Consider the following 6,763-nt stretch of genomic DNA (forward strand, 5'->3'; position numbering starts at 1 on the left):
GTTTACTATGATTTCTCTAAGTGGATGTAAAGTCTGTGTTATTTTAGAACTGATTGTTTCTACTTCTACAAAAAAGTTAAACTGCACTTTTGTTTTCTCTCAAATTGTCAAAATGCTATATTAAATGCATATTCTATTATCAGAGCAGAACTGTGGAGAAGCAGAGCTTTTATTGGAACAAGCACAATGTGTTTAAGACACTGTGGCTGAATTACTACTGCAGTGTCACAATGTCACATTTTGTTGATCTAACTCAAACTGCATTTTCTAAGTAAATGGAGTTTACGTGGCAAAAATATGTATGGTTTTTATAGTTTCTCTACATTCACCTTTACCCAGCAAACGGGATGACTGAGAGACAGAAACACAGGAAGACGCCCATACATACACTTTCCTTGTTGTTTTACCGTTTCTACTTCATTCCATTCTGTCACTCCATCTCTCTGCCGTCGCTGCGCTACTCTTCCCAGATAAATGTTTCATGAGACAGCCCCCATATCCTCTGCTGGAATAATGTCCTCTAGATATGTCCAAGAGATTATATGACACATCACTCAGTCACGTATGCCTCAGCCTCCACATCTCATAGCCTAACACAAGCAATATAACTCACATAGGTGGAAAAACAGAGTGGAAGCATATTTCATTACCCAAAACTGACTGTCAAATGGTGTCTGCAGTCAAAGAATTATCAAAGGGTTTATCTTTTTCAGATGTGAAAGTCTAAAGTGGGTCACACGCTACATTCACTGTAATATCACAGTAAATATTCACAAGCTTATCATTATTTAATCAGCCCCTAATGGAAAAGATCCCCACCCCGAATATAGACCCACCTCCAAACTTAATAATTTTCAAATATGTTAACAGCTGTAACTGTAAACTTCATACAATAAGTCTGCCTGTGCTGCTCTTCACCTTAGCAGTTGTACGCAGGGCAGTGCAAGACTAGTTTTAATTTATCTAAGAGCACTCAATTTACATATCACAATTTAACTTGTGGAAGAAAGAAATCACACTAACACTGAATTTAGAAATAATGTGGAATTCAGTAAACTATTAAAAAGCAGTAAAAAATATTGATTCAAATTAGAATTACACATTATCACTTTTACCATCACCACAAAGTAATAAGTTAAGTGTAAAATGTATATGTTGTGAAATTAGTTTAGGTAATTGTGTCATTTTTCAACAGGTATTTCTTTTTTGTTAAGAGTATTTACATGTTGTGACTCAGCTGTTTAATGACTGATTTACACTCCAGGATTAAAAAACTTTAGTTTTATATTATCTTAAGCATCTTCACTTCCCTGCAGACTCCCTTGTTGTGCTTTGTTATGATCAGAGCAATATATGCTATATCACTTTTGACAGAACAAGGAGCTATATTTTAATTGTGTTTGCTGCTGGGGCATGCCACCGATGTAAGGTAATAAAAATCTTGCATAAAGATGAGTTGTGTTAACTGTATGAACCTTGGCTCTCTGTTAAGAGCCCTGCTGTTTAATCAGTGGTAAATTATGCTGTCCTGCCTGCCATGGTCATTTGTCAGCACATATTGATGCCCGCTGCAAACAGCGGAGGTAGGAACATTGTAGCTTCAAACGCTACTGTGGACGTTTTCATTTAAAGGTCCAACCTCTGTTTATTTTGTTGTCCTCTACACTTTATAGTACCCACATTCGTCGCATTTTCAGGTCCATAATTGTATTTCGAGGGTGTACAATAGCATTACTTTTTTATTTTTTTTATTTATAAAAAACACATATTTTTGTTGTACTACAAGTTGCTGCAGATCTTCTTTTCACCCTGTGTGTTCTCTGTTTTAGCTATAGAGTGAGGTATCTCACTTCGATACTATCTTTCTTGAGAGGAGTCGCATATGTCTAGTAGCAAGGAAAGATCACATCAGCTAGACAACTCTTCTCCAACTTTGGTCAGTACAAGGCAGGATTAGCTGGGAGACTTCTTCTAAACGAGGACACACTTGTGGAGAACAGAGACATGGAAGTAGTCCTTTTGTAGATGTATGGTGAACTAGAGTGTGTTGTAGCAGCGTTTTGCCATTGAGAACATGCTAACATGAGCTACAGTTAACCACTGCATCTCGGCTAGTGACGTAGACAGCCGTGCAGATTTTGAACAGCTCACCCGGAGACTAAAAGCAGAGGACATTCAGAAACCTGTATCTCAATCAAAACAGCATGGATAGGTTTTTTTCAAAGTTTGTATGTGTGTGGAAGCACCAGAGACATAAAACAACACCCAAAATCGCAGAAAATGTGATTTTTGTCATAATATGGGCACTTTAAGTGCATTAGGACTTCTTAAAAGGCTAAGAGGTAGCCATGTAAACCAATTAAACCATTAACATACTATTAAACACAATTGTAAAGGACTGTCAGTCAAATGTGTTCAGATTGTCACCTAAAGATACATGGCTTTTATTGAAGCTAGCCTTCTCCAAAAGTACTGTACAATATTATTTCAATACACGTCTTTTTACTATACAGGTTTCTCTACAGTATTCTATTTTCATGTCCAGTTCTTAAATCTTTAATGCAATGTAACTTCATTGCATTCAGAGTGAGATCAAAGTGTTCTGGTCCTCTGTTTGATGTATCGTCTATTTGAAGTTTTTTTTCCAAAGACAGAGGGTGTAAAACAAAAGTTTACATTTTCTGGCCTTTGTGGGAGCAACTTCTGCTGCACAATGTATTGATCCCACTTTCTGAAAAACGTAGAAAGACTTGGGTTTTTTGGTTTGAATCATGTTGTTGCATTGTCGATACAAGGCCAGCAGCCTGTTTCTGGCTAGTTTGATGGAGCTGAACTAAAGTGAGGGGGAAAAGAAAGACTGAAGGGCCAGTCAGGTTTGTGTAGTACCAATCTAAAAAAGGTTGATGGGCCACATGTGAAAACGGCGACCAGCGCTGTCCTGATGGACAACCACGCCACGGGAGAAGTATCACCCACTGACAGTGATTGACAGATAGAAGAACCAGTGTTGTTGATATGTTGAATGCCTAGTCCCCACAACACAAGATGTGTGATTAGGAGCTGTCAAAGCAACACAAGGTAGTTGACAATGACATCACTCACAGTCAAAGAGTGGGCAACACTGACTGCTGATGTGTATTCATTGAGAAACTGGAGTGAGGCAGCCTTCACAAAGCACTGTATATGTATAGTGTGTGGTGCTCTGTGTAAAGAGGTTACTGTGATTTCTCTGAGTGGATGTAAAGTCTGTGTTATTTTAGAACTGAATGTTGCTACTTCTACCAGAAAATCAAACCACACTTTTTTTTTAATTTTCAAAGTGCTACAGTAAATGCATATTCCTTTATCAGAACAGAACTATGGAGAAGCAGAGCTTTTTAACAAGCACAATGTAGTTAAGACACTTTGGCTGAATTACTACTGCAGAGTCACAATGTCACATTTTGTTGTTCTAACTCAAAGGTTCACATGTAGCAATGACGGTTTTACAGCGGTCTAAAAAATATGTATCATATGTTAAAATACATTTTTAAGCGTGTGTGGACAATACCATACTTCAGCCCTGTTGCAACAATGAGCCACCTGTGTTTCATGCCCGGGGGCATGTAAGACACATGGAGGGTGTATAAATCAATTAAGTAGTGAACGGTTAAAATAAAAATATTCTATAATATAATAGTACACAGATATTGTATTGATGGGTGTTTGACAACGTCTTTTTAAAGAGAAATGCTACAGAAATAACTGATTCTGAAAAGCACATCTGTAAACACTAATCGGCAAACCGAACCAACATCGTTGTTAAGATCTCTGGGATTTAAAATGCTCAGTTGCACGGGAACATGCACAAATATAAAGGCCAATTTTGAAGATCAATGCTCCGATGGCTATCATGAACAAAACTGCCACCTTTTCAAAGCTGAAAAATCACCAACGGTATCCAACCATTGGCTGCAGAAATATAATCCATAAATGCCATGAGGAAAAGTCTGAAAAAAAGACCACATGTTCAGTGATTGTATTTGTGAACCCAGGGCTGCACAATTATGGCCAAAATGATAATCAGGATTATTTTGATCAATATTGAGATCACAATTAATTATCATGATTATTTGTTGATTTCGCATTCAGTAACATCTTCTGCGTTTTTCGCCGTGGCGGCCGCAATAGCAACGTTACAAGCAAAAACACTGGTGCAAATACAGGTTTGCCTCTCATGCTTAATCACATACAGATGTGTTAATAACAATTAAAACTGTGGACAAATGTGGCCCTGCGCTGTCGCCGCTCTGTCTCTGTTGCTGGGGGGCCGTGTGTGAGAGAATGGGGCAATAAGAGTAGGGAGCCAAACACAGGCACGGCTTTACAGAAGAAATGGGCATGTAACACAAAATTAAACCATATTACTACAGTTACATAATACCATATATATATATATATATATATATGAGCTACATTGTTTTGTTTGTGGAGATGCAGCGGATGCGAGGACATTAGGTGCAGCAGTGCGACTTACGTAAAATGTTAGTCGCACCCTGGAGCCCTGTGAGCTAACAGACATAAACTAGCACTGGTCACTGCTGTTGTCTGAAAAACTCCACAGACGGGAAAAAATGTTTTGTTTACTAGTAAACTGGTAAACCTTGTGACCGAGGTATGACCGACTGCTCTCTGTTGTGGTGTTTTCCTCACGTTACCCTGTCCTCTGTGACGGTCCACATCTAGAAACTAAGCTGCGCGTTGCAGGGAACAACTGACTGGCACATGATCAGACAGTGGTTTATGGAGCGGTAGATTGGCTTTGCAAAAAAAGAGAAGACACGCGCTCTCCCTTACAGCTGTTGCCTGGCTCTGACTCAGGAAAAAAAGTAAGTGAAAATTTAAAAAAAACACTGCATAAAGAACACTGCATAAACTCTGTTGCCGTGTGTTTATTTAAATATAGGTACACCTACACGTAGGCCTGAGAGATGGCAATAAAATCCTATATTACTATTAGGAGTATGCATATGTCAAGGATTTATAAATTAAACAAACTTGATCTGGTGTCAGATTTAAAACTGCAACACTGTTGACCGCGTTGTCCACATTGTTCCTTCAGCCTAATACCAGTTTTAGGCTGCCAATTAGGACACATGTTACTGCAAATTAAACTGAGATGTCAGGGTTTTAATCTCCAACTTGGAGAAGTGACACTTCTTAGCCGGATTACATCTGGCCATGTCATAAATAGTAGGGGTGATGCCTCAAAACTGAGAATATATTGGGGCGTGATACGAACGTTTCATGAATCCCACATGAAGCTTGTCGTAAGAGGATTTCTGCAATCATATCTGTGCTGATTTCTACATTAGGTTGATAAATGAGGGCCATTGAGTCTAGACGGTACTGTAGAAAGTAGGTCAAGTTGTAAAGTACTGCCCCTACCAGCGGCAGCATGTAATACTCTCTATTTACAGAGGGCATTTAAATATATATCTGATCAACTGCCAATTAAGCGGATATCGCCCCACCTTAGTAGGCTAACCATTCTCTTATTTTCTCTTCACCACAATGCGACACTTGTTCAAAAAGTACCTTTTCTTTTTCTTTACTTTGACCTCAACAGTTGCTACAGCTGACTCTGTGGCGGGCCTCTTCACACCGAGGGTATGTTGCCAGATTTTTTTAACCGATGTCACGAACTAGAGCTGAAAACCACTGCCCCCACCACTGTGGCTGGTATACAAGGCAAAGTTACCCACCAGTTTGAAAAAGTACCCGCCATTGGCTGGTGGTGGGTGCTAATTTTGCACCCTGATCAAGTGTTAGACATTTTTGTTTATCAAATTGTCAGAAATCACAAGAAAATGCTTAAAGATTTCTGTCAAATAAGGTAACACAGAGTCTTTGCCTTTACTGCACAAGGACCAATCATGCTCACTGTTGTCCATAGTTTCTCCTGCATTGTAGTCTTAAAATGTCCCAGTGTAATCATAAATGCTGGTTAAATATTTTTATATTGTAGTCAAACCAAGCACGATGCTCACATTTAGCAGAAGAAACGGCGCACTGAGCAGTGCACAGACTTTGTGTTGTTATGAAATCAGTTCCATGACCTGCATCCAATACAAACATCCCCATACATGCGGGGCAGACTCCAGTGGAAGTACGTTATTCACTGTTTGGCCAGGGTGTAACTCCTGACTCACACTATACAACAACATTAGATCTGAATGGTAAACTGTCTGTGAAGTAGGTTACTATATCGTACACATTTTTTAGTTGAATTTGAGAAAAGGTGTGCTAAAAAAGCAACATGGATCTGCAGGACTTAATACTGTATATCAGTCAATATTATAAATCAATAACTAGAAAATGTGAATAGCAGTGATCTTTCTCTTAATGATTCATTTTCACATTACAGTTTAGTTTAATTCTAAGCCAAATTAGTTTCCAACATGAATTACATAATCCTCATATTATAAGAAATATTTTTGCTGACATTGATAGCCTGTATAGAAAATATATGCTAAATTACATAAGAATGAAACATCACTCTTCATACACACACAACTAAAACTTCAATAATTTGTTTTATTTTAAATTACAATTGCATAGAACCATGCAACCAATCATTTGAACAACAGTCAGTAAAACAGTAATTTTACTGACTCCACTGATTAAATGATAATAATAAATCAACATCTTGCCCTTTATCTACTGAGTTACGTTTTTTGATTAAGAGAAGCTGAGCCACACACACACACACACCCCCACACCC

At 38.4% G+C, this 6,763-nt stretch overlaps 1 long non-coding RNA gene across 1 annotated transcript in view; it reads right to left on the reverse strand.

Moving 5' to 3' along the window:
• Positions 1–4,839: 4,839 nt before the first annotated feature.
• Positions 4,840–6,763, reverse strand: part of LOC117946188 — a 7,402-nt gene continuing 5,478 nt past the window's right edge. Inside the window, exon 3 of the long non-coding RNA XR_004656985.1 lies at positions 4,840–4,851. This is a non-coding gene — a long non-coding RNA (uncharacterized LOC117946188). The remainder of the gene's footprint in view (positions 4,852–6,763) is intronic.

This window comes from Etheostoma cragini, chromosome 1 (genome assembly GCF_013103735.1).
Source record: "Etheostoma cragini isolate CJK2018 chromosome 1, CSU_Ecrag_1.0, whole genome shotgun sequence".
NCBI lineage: Eukaryota > Metazoa > Chordata > Actinopteri > Perciformes > Percidae > Etheostoma > Etheostoma cragini.